The sequence below is a fragment of the Triticum urartu genome, chromosome 4 (genome assembly GCF_003073215.2).
Source record: "Triticum urartu cultivar G1812 chromosome 4, Tu2.1, whole genome shotgun sequence".
Taxonomy (NCBI): domain Eukaryota; kingdom Viridiplantae; phylum Streptophyta; class Magnoliopsida; order Poales; family Poaceae; genus Triticum; species Triticum urartu.
In genome coordinates, this window is record NC_053025.1 from 179,422,991 (window position 1) to 179,433,466 (window position 10,476).

Here is a 10,476-nt window from a genome sequence, read left to right on the forward strand (position 1 = left end):
ATAGTGCCACATGGGAAGCCCTCTGTATTGGAGTGGCTGGACCCCCGCACTATGGAGATCGCCATTACCTCGATTATTGACAATCCGGACTGGGCGAGCATCTTAATCTTGCCCATCAACTGACTGACTTCTGCGCTGTCCTCCTCCTCGAGGCTCCGAGGATGCCAGTTATGGCGTTTCTTAAACGGAGCGCTTGAAAATTCAGGGAGGCCCATCCGGACTGGGTCAGGAAGAGCGACGTCGTCAATATAGAACCATTCGGAAGGCCACTCTTAGTAAGCCTTCTTCGGCGTGCCGGACAAGTATCCGGTCCCGGCGATATGCCACACTTCGGCTCCTCCCACTTCAAATATTGACCCTCCTAGGGACGAGGCAAAACAGTTTTCTCCATAAATCAAAATGGGCCTCGCAGCCTAGGAATAGCTCACATAGAGGAACATAACCCGCAATGTGCAGGATGGAGGCAGGAGTGAAATTGTGTAGTTGGAGGCCATAATACTCGAGAATTCCTCGGAGAAAGGGATGGATTGGAAATCCGATGCCTCTTAGCAAGAAGGAAACGAAGCATACTCGTTCCGCCCTGGACGGATTGGGGAAGTTCTCCGCCTGAACCCCGCTATTGAAGGACGTCAGCCCTGCTCGTACGGGGACTAGATCCACGGGAGGAAGAAAGCCCTGTTTTTGTAGCTTCGACAGCTGACTGTGAGATACGGAGCATCTCTCCCAATCACCCTTTTCGGAGCCATGGGGACGAGAGGAAGAGCTGGTAGAGTTAGCCATGTTGGGGTGGTTCTGCTTAGCAAGCTCTGAGGATTTTTTCCGCGGGGCGTGGAATGTATCTGAGATCTATTCTCCCTCTTTAAATAAGCACCTCTCTTGTATGGTCAGAGTGGTATGTGCAAAAATACCCCGACCTCTTGTATTCACTTGACACGTGGAAGCTGAAGTCAGGAAGGTGCGGAAGCCGAGGGGTACGACATTAAATGGAAAGCTGAATACATCGCTTTGAAGTCATCGGAGGAGGAACCCGCCTTGCAATGCCGAAGACTATCTGCGCGCCGGACACCTCATCATTGAAGTCTGGTTCAGGGCTACTGAGGGGGTCCTGGATTAAGGGGTCCTCGGGCGTCCGGCCTATTAGACATGGGCCAGACTGATGGGCTGTGAAGATACAAAGACTGAAGACTCTACCCGTGTCCGGATGGGACTCTCCTTAGCGTGGAAGGCAAGCTTGGCGACCAAATATGAAGATTCCTTTCTCTGTAACCGACCTTATGTAACCCTAGATCCCTCCAGTGTCTATATAAACCAGAGGGCTAGGTCCGTAGACATACATCCTCATAATCATAGTCAGACAGGCTAGATTTCTAGGGTTTAGCCATTACGATCTCGTGGTAGATCAACTTTTGAAATACTCATATTCATCAAGATCAATCGAGCGGGAAGTAGGGTATTACCTCCATAGAGAGGGCCCGAACCTGGGTAAATATTGTGTCCCCTGTCTCCTGTTACCATCAACCCTAAACGCACAGTTCGGGACCCCCTACCCGAGATCCGCCGGTTTTGACACCGACACTCATTTTCTAGGCTCGCGTCTCTAGTCTGGTCTAGCCTAGGACCAGCATAGTGTCGTTGTTGAGTGTTTATTCAACATTGCATCTCTGAATTGATTATAGCTAATCTTTTACTACCATATATAGCCAACCTAGCTCCTCATATTTTACACCATGCATCTTTACGTTCACCTGGCAATCGCTTTCTCAATCTTTGGAGTTATTTGACACCGTTGGTTGCCGGTCATCACCTACTGCATGGTAAGAACTTGTAAGCCATTGATATTTGCTATATTCTGAGCATTTTACCACCATATCTCTACTCCTAATGGAGGAGTCCGTATGTCGTTTCGTTCATTCGCACGCAGCCATTAATACCAGATACATGCAATTAATTAGGCAGATCAGTTAATTTGGAAAGTATAATCAAGCATTCGATGAGAGGATCACATTAATTATGAATAGTACTCCCTCCATCCGGGTGTATAAGTCATTCGCGTAGTTCTAGGTCATCGATTTGAGGAATTAAATATGTGTTATATGTCATGAAAAGTATACCACTAGATTTCCACACGGATGTACTTTCTAAATATATATATTTTGTCACATATAATACATATTTAGATAGTTAAATTATCGACCTAGAACTACGCGAATGACTTATACACCGGGACGGAGGTAGTATCATTCTTTGGATGGAAGGATAACATTAATTATAAAGACTATCATTAGTTGGACAGTAGGACCATGTTAGTTATGGAAATTATTATCAAGCGTTTGACAGTCAGATCATTTTAATTACAGAGAGTATTATTTTTGGACATGAGAATCACGTAATTATGAAATTATAGTTAGTCCTCAATAACCCTCTCCCGCACATCATGCCCTCCTCGGCCCCTTCCAAAAAAATTACCACACCTCGCTTCCTTCCTCGCGGTGCTCCATCCTCACCGTGCCGCCGCTGGCCACACCCAACACGGCCGAACAACCATCTCTCTCTTAGCAAAAACACAACACGACATGCTGCTCGCCGGAGGCTGTTGCCGGCACGACTCCTGCGGATGTTTCACAGAAGTTGCGTCGAGGCCGAGGCCATGCGGGATAAGCCTCATGGCGCCACTACTCGCTGCTGGGAGGCTTCTCGGCACCGGGGCCGCTGTTGTGGCCGTGGTCGAGGGCCACACCGGGACCGGGACCACAGGTTGTTGTCGTGGTGCCTGGCGGCATAGCCTTCTGCCGGATTCCGCGTCGTGCCGGACGACCGCCGGCATTCCTGGACACGCCAATAAGAACAGGGGCATGATTGGGTACCGCTGCCATGGTGGCGTCCCGTGCCACCAGCATTTGGAGGAGCAGAGGCTGAGCGCCGGAGGCAGTGGCAAAATCTTAGAGGGTGTCATTGCTGCTGCATAGAAGAAGTGAGGTTTGATGGTTGTCTCTTTTAGGTTTGTTTCTCGGATTATTTGTTTTGTGCCAAACTCTGTCTATTCTTCCTGCAGCAGCAGTGCAAAGCACTGGTTGGGTTCAAGAACCATCTCAAGGACTCCCATGGCGTGCTCAATAACTGGGATATGTACTATGTTGACCCCTACAGCCTCACCATGATCACTTGCACAAGAGACAACTTAGTCACTTCTGTAAAATTTACGCTTGCACTCATCTTCCTTGTATATTTTACTTCCCTGTTTCCCCTATTCTTTGCCTCAAAGGTAGTTTCCTTTCATAACTACACCGCATATAATGGTTGTTGCATATCCAAATTCTAGAACTGAAACGCAAATTTTCCTTCCCATTGCCTTAACTGCTTCCTCTCAAGATCATCGCTGCAGGACTGAAACACAGGATGGAGGATTACGTATAGGGTAGTTATCTTTCCATATCATGATTATAGTTTACAATTTTCAAAGCCTTGCATTGTTGCATTCACAAAAATATCAATTCACTTCCTAATGGGGAATATGATGTATATTAAACGAGGAATATGAAGTATAGCTTACAAAAATATTGATTCACTTCCTTAATGCAAATGAAATAAGCAAATGCAATGCAGGGCCTTCTTTTCTCTAATACATGTAAAAGTTTACTTCATGCATTCCTCGGCCAGTGTGCAACATCCGAGGTATGAGGGCCTTTTTTCTTAATTGTTACTATGGAATTACACAATGTCTTAATCATATAAAATACGTGACAGGTTCTTGGTGCTACAAACTTTGTATTGACGCCTAGGAAATTAAGGAGAGTCGCCATCCTGGCTTGTGGTGGACTTGTGAATTGTGGAATTGCTACTACAATGGTACTGAGTAACTATCCTGTTCTACTCAAAGAACCAAGAAAGAAACTTCTGAACGCTGTGATTGACACAATCAAAGGTACATTCATGTGCTACTCAAATAAGATATCCCATGTATGATTAATTCTGTTATTTCTCATAGTTGTGGGCTTTTATTGAAAAATGTGAAGTTAAGTAGCAAAAATTTGCGGATGTGAAGAAGTAATGTCCTTCCCATTGCATTCTTTCTACTTGCACATATACTGTGATCTTAATCTAATTGGAGGGAAACAAAGTCCCAAGACTGTATTGTTGGTGCACACTTTTTTAGGTAATGCAGTATATATTTCTCACAGTACTATTCTTTCCATTTATTAGATTCTTCGAATACTTAACTGTAGATACTTTGGCTAAATGAATGCAGTGTCACATAGAAATAGACTAATTAATTTGTAGTGACCCTACAAGGACTGGAAGCTTCCTGGTTGGTGTTTGTTAGGGAAATATGCAACTTAGTATTATCAGGAGGCTAAAGCCATCATATATACATGTACAAGTGGGAGGCCAAAGGTCAGAATGCAAAGGGCCAAAGGCCACCATAAATATAACTCTAACACCCCCCCCCCCTCCTCAAACTCATGGTGGATCCACAACACTGAGTTTGGAGAGGTAAAAACCATGTTGCACTCTAGTCTGGGCCTTCGTGAAGAAGTCCGCCAACTGTAACTCGGAAGGCACATACTGAAGAGCAATAACATGATCCTGAACACCAGCGCGCACAAAGAAAGCATCAACCCCAATATGTTTGGTAAGCTCACGTTTCACATGATCCCGCGCAATACTGATAGCACCCGTACTGTCTGACAAAAGGGAAGTAGGTGTAGTAATAGAAACACCAAAATCCTCAAGCAACCATTGTCGGTGTCAAAACCAGCGGATCTCGAGTAGGGGGTCCCGAACTGTGCGCCTAAGGGTGATGGTAACAGGAGGCGGGGGACACAATGTTTACCCAGGTTCGGGCCCTCACGATGGAGGTAATACCCTACTTCCTGCTTGATTGATCTTGATGATGTGAGTATTACAAGAATTGATCTACCACGAGATCATAGAGGCTAAACCCTAGAAGCTAGCCTATGATTATGATTGTTGTTGTCCTACGGACTAAACCCTCCGGTTTATATAGACACCGGAGGGGGCTAGGGTTACACAGAGTCGGTTACAAGGGAGGAGATCTACATATCCGAATTGCCAAGCTTGCCTTCCACGCAAAGGAGAGTCCCTCCCGGACACGGGACGAAGTCTTCAATCTTGTATTTTCATAGTCCAACAGTCCGGCCAAAGTATATAGTCCGGTTGTCCGAGGACCCCTGAGGGAGTCCTGGATTAGGGGGTCTCCGGACAGCCGGACTATCTCCATTGGCTGGACTGTTAGACTATGAAGATACAAGATTGAAGACTTCGTCTCGTGTCCGGATGGGACTCTACTTGGCGTGGAAGGCAAGCTAGGCAATACGGATATGAATATCTCCTCCTTTGTAACCGACCTTGTGTAACCCTAAGCCTCTCCGGTGTCTATATAAACCGGAGGGTTTTAGTCCGTAGGACAACAACCTTAACATACAATCATACCATAGGCTAGCTTCTAGGGTTTAGCCTCTCTGATCTCGTGGTAGATCTACTCTTGTACTACCCATATCATCAATATTAATCAAGCAGGACGTAGGGTTTTACCTCCATCAAGAGGGCCCGAACCTGGGTAAAACATCGTGCCCCCTGCCTCCTGTTACCATCCGGCCTAGACGCACAGTTCGGGACCCCCTACCCGAGATCCGCCGGTTTTGACACCGACATTGGTGCTTTCATTGAGAGTTCCGTTGTGCCGTCGCCACCAGGAAAGATGTCTCATCCCGTCTTTAAAGACGGCACTATTGCTGAGGGAGCTTTGGCTATCGGCCAAACTCTCCGGCTAGGTGGTTTTCTTATGACCGCCTGTTCGGCCGCTGCGTCGACGATGACTTCTCGGGTCATCGAAAGCAATCTTCACGTCAACTCGGAACTCGCCGAGCAGTTAGATCCAATGGAGCTCTCTTCCCTGAACAAGCTCTTGGATCGCATCGCCGCCCTGGGAGTCGCTACAGACTACGATCAGATTGGGCCTAAACCCGATCTGAGAGAGATCAACTCTCCCCAGGTCACCCATCACGTTGCAGTGGTGGAGGAACAATGCGGCAACCCTTCATCTATCTTAAGGACTAGCTATGTCCGGATTCCCGATCCCTCCAAGCCGGATACCCGCGGAGGGGAGGACGTCACTCAAGGCCTGAACCTAGAATCAGGCAGCGGGCTAGATTTATCGGAAAACATCCAAGAATCCAAACTTTCGAGTTCAGAAACTCCTTGCACCCTGAGTCTCAGATTGGGTAAGGATTCGGATTCAATTCCACCCACCCACCCAAACATACGCGATCTATCCCAAATCAGGCAAGAGCCCGAAGAAACAGTACACCATTACTGGGCCAGATTCCTCCTGGTCATGAACAGGATAAAGGACTGCCGTGAGGAAGACGGAATTTCATTCTTCTGCAATAATTGCACGGACAAGGGAATCCTCAACGCCATAAGTCGCCGTGAAATTACACGCTTTGCCGACTTGGTGTCCATAGTACGGAAGTACTGTGCGATGGAAAGCGCCTGGAAAACCAAAATAAAATTTTGGGATAATCCGGCCCTGAATACAAACCCAGTCCGAAATAAAAGGGTGCATTATCACAATACACCTGGGTTAACTACCAAAAAGCAAAAGCCCTCTACGGGGCAAGGAACCGTACTGGAGGGATGGCTCAATGGACCCTGCAAAATTCATAGTACAACGGATGCAATACCAACGCACAGCCTTAGAGCATGTTGGATACTCTGGCAAGTGGTCAAAAGTGGTGAGGATCTACTCCTCCCAAAAACCACAGAGCACCATCCCGTGGACAACAATACGGTGTTAACGGTCTTTGAAACCTTCGCGTCAAATAATAGACGTAAGCGAACACTCCGCAGCATGGCCGAAATCTGCCACATAGCATAAATAAATCCTTGGAGTAACACGGCTATTACCTTCAATGCCAGTGACGAACCCAAATTCCGAATAGCCCGAGCACCAGCCGCGCTGGTCCTCAGTCCAATCGTGGACGGCTTTCGACTCACCAAGGTACTCATGGACGGCGGCAGCGGATTAAACCTCATCTATGAGGAAACTCTTCAAAAGATGGAAATAGACTGGAGCCGCATTGAGCAAAGTAGCACAACCTTTAGAGGAATCGTCCCAGTCGGGAAGCACGCTGTGCTAGGAAAATCACACTATATGTGGTATTCGGCATGCCGGATAATTACAGGTCCGAAGAAATTACATTCCAAGTGGCCCCGTTCAGCAGCGGATACCACGCTCTACTAGGGCGGGAGGCGTTTACAATCTTCCAAGCCATACCCCATTACGGGTACATGAAGCTCAAAATGCCCGGGCCCAACGGAATCATCACTATTGCTAGTGACCCGGACATAGCACTCCACGCCGAAAATAAGACAGCCGCACTAGCCCTCGAGGCACTATCTGAAGCCCTAGCGGCCGAGGAACTAACTGCGCTGCGCTCCACGGTGAACAGGGACGATGTGATACTCGATAAAAGATCCAAGTCCACCTCCTTTAAACCGGCGGACGAAATAGTCAAATTCCAAGTCCATCCAACGGACCCTACAAAAATAGCTTCCATCGGGGCACAATTAAACCCTGATGTCGACGCCGCACTGGGAGAGTTCCTACGCGAGAACTGGGACATTTTTGCCTGGCACCCTTCAGACATGCCAGGAATCCCACGCAGGCTGGCTGAGCACAGCTTAAATATCCTAAAAGGATTCAAGCCAGTCAAGCAGGCTCTTCGACGTTTCTCTGAGCCTAAGAGACAAGCCATGGGAGAGGAACTAGCCAAGCTATTGGAGGCCGGATTCATCAGAGATATAAAACATCCGGACTGGCTAGCAAACCTGGTGATGGTACCAAAGAAGGACAAATCCTGGCGCTTGTGCGTCGATTTTAAGGACCTTAACAAGGCCTGCCCAAAGGATCCCTTCCCCTCCCCCCCCATCGATCAAATCATCGATGCTACCGCAGGACACGATTTATTGTGTTTCCTCGACGCATACTCTGGCTACCATCAAATTAAAATGGCGGAGCCAGACCAAGCCGCAACGGCATTCATCACACCATACGGCCCATTCTGCTTCAACACAATGCCCTTCGGGCTCAATAACGCCGGCGCAACATATCAGCGCATGATTCAGACATGTCTGGCAAACCAGATCGGCAAAACAGTGGAGGCATACGTGGAGGACGTGGTCGTTAAAACCAAGCATGTCGAAACTCTAGTAGACGACTTGAGGCTCACATTCGACAACCTCCGAACATATGACATCAAGCTCAATCCGGAAAAATGCGTTTTTGGTGTACCAGCAGGAAAGCTCCTGGGATTCATTGTCTCCAGTAGAGGTATTGAAGCTAATCCTGCCAAAATCCGAGCGTTGTCACAGTTGGCTACCCCAACAGACCTCAAACAAATACAAAAATTGACTGGATGTGTGGCGGCTCTAAGCCGCTTTATCTCCCGCTTGGGAGAAAAGGCATTACCCCTTTATCGCGTCCTCCGGCGCACCGAACACTTCGAGTGGACGGATGCCGCCTCGGCCAGACTCAACGAAATAAAAGCCATATTGGCAACAAACCCAGTCCTGGCCGCGTCAAACATTAGCGAACCAATGCTATTATACATTGCGGCAGCTCATCAAGTAGTAAGCGCAGTGCTCGTCGTCGAGCGAGAAGTGGACGGACACAAATTCCCCCTTCAAAAGCCGGTTTACTATGTGTCCACTGTCCTTACTCCATGCAAATCATGGTACCCGCATTATCAAAAGATAGCGTACGCGGTATTTATGGCATCCCGGAAGCTGCGACACTACTTTCAAGAGTGTTCGATAATGGTAGCCTCGGAAGTACCACTTAACGATATTATAAACAATCACGACGCGACGGGCCGAATTGCCAAATGGGCCATTGAGCTCCTCCCGTTCGACATAACTTACAAGCCACGGGGATCTATCAAGTCGCAAGTTTTGGCTAACTTCGTCGTTGAGTGGACGGAAGCCGAACTCCCTAAAGAGTACGGCACATATTCAAACTGGATCATGCACTTTGACGGCTCCAAAATGTTGGCTGGTCTGGGGGCTGGCGTCGTTTTGACGTCCCCAACAGGAGATACCGTTCAATACGTACTACAGATAATGTATACAGACTCCAACAACGCAGCCGAATATGAGGCCCTTCTACATGGTCTCCGGATGGCAATATCCATGGGCATTCAATGCCTAGAGGTGCGCAGGGATTCGAACCTCGTGATATCCCAAATAAATGGAGACTTTGATGCCAAGGATCCGAAAATGGCAGCTTATCGCAATGTCGTCCTAAAAATGTCAGCTCGGTTCGAGGGGCTCGAATTTCACCATGTGGCTTGGGAAAACAGTCAGGCGGCGGATATCCTCGCCCGCATCGGCGCAAAACGCGACGCGGTACCTCCCAACATATTTCTGGAACGGCTCTTCAAGCCATCCGTAGCATGGGAAGGGGACACCAGTAACAACAGTCCGGGCCCGACCAAAATACCCGATACCGAACTCTTTGACACAATCAGAGGCTCCGCCACCGAAATAACACAATCAGCCCACGAAATAATGGCCATTATTGCCCCGTGGACAGAACCATTCCTGGCCTACCTAACTAGACAGGAACTTCCGGAGGGCCAAAATGAGGCACACTGCATAGTGCGGCGATCCAAGGCCTACAGGGTCCATGAGGGAGAATTGTACAAAAAAGCGCTACCGGAGTCCTTCAAAGGTGCATCTCCGAAGAGGAAGGGCGGAACCTTTTGGCAGAAATTCACGCCGGATTCGGCGGTCATCACGCCGCAGCCCGGGCTCTTGTAAGCAAGGCCTTACGTACATGATTCTATTGGCTAACGGCCCGGGCAGATGCACAGGACTTGGTCCAACGTTGCGCCGGTTGCCAGCTCTTTGCAAATCAAAGCCACATGCCACCCACCGCCCTCCGAACAATCCCCATTACATGGCCCTTCGTGGTCTGGGGGCTTGACATGGTTGGACCCCTTAAAGGGGGAACCCACAAGAAAAAAAATACTTATTGGTCATGGTGGATAAATTCACCAAATGGATAGAGGCTAAACCGGTTTAAATAGTTGAATCCGGACCGGTGATAGATTTCATATCCGGGTTTGTACACCGTTACGGCGTCCCCCACAGCATCATCACTGATAACGGCATGAACTTTATGGCTAACAAGGTAAAACTCTGGTGCAGCAAAATGGGCATCAAACTCGATTATGCTTCAGTCTATCACCCACAAACCAACGGTCAAGTCGAACAAGCAAATGGTCTTATAATGAGTGGCATTAAACCTAGATTAGTGCGCTCCTTAACGGAGTCTGACACGCATTGGGTAGAGGAGCTCGACTCCATACTCTGGGGGCTGCGGACCACGCCAAATCGTAGTACCGGATATACACCATTTTTTATGGTGTACGGCGCAGAGGCAGTCCTGCCCTG

At 48.2% G+C, this 10,476-nt stretch overlaps 1 pseudogene; it reads left to right on the plus strand.

The window, feature by feature from the left end:
• The first annotated feature begins 2,573 nt into the window (after positions 1 to 2,573).
• LOC125554675 lies at positions 2,574 to 4,157 on the plus strand (annotated as a pseudogene).
• Positions 4,158 to 10,476: the final 6,319 nt, after the last annotated feature.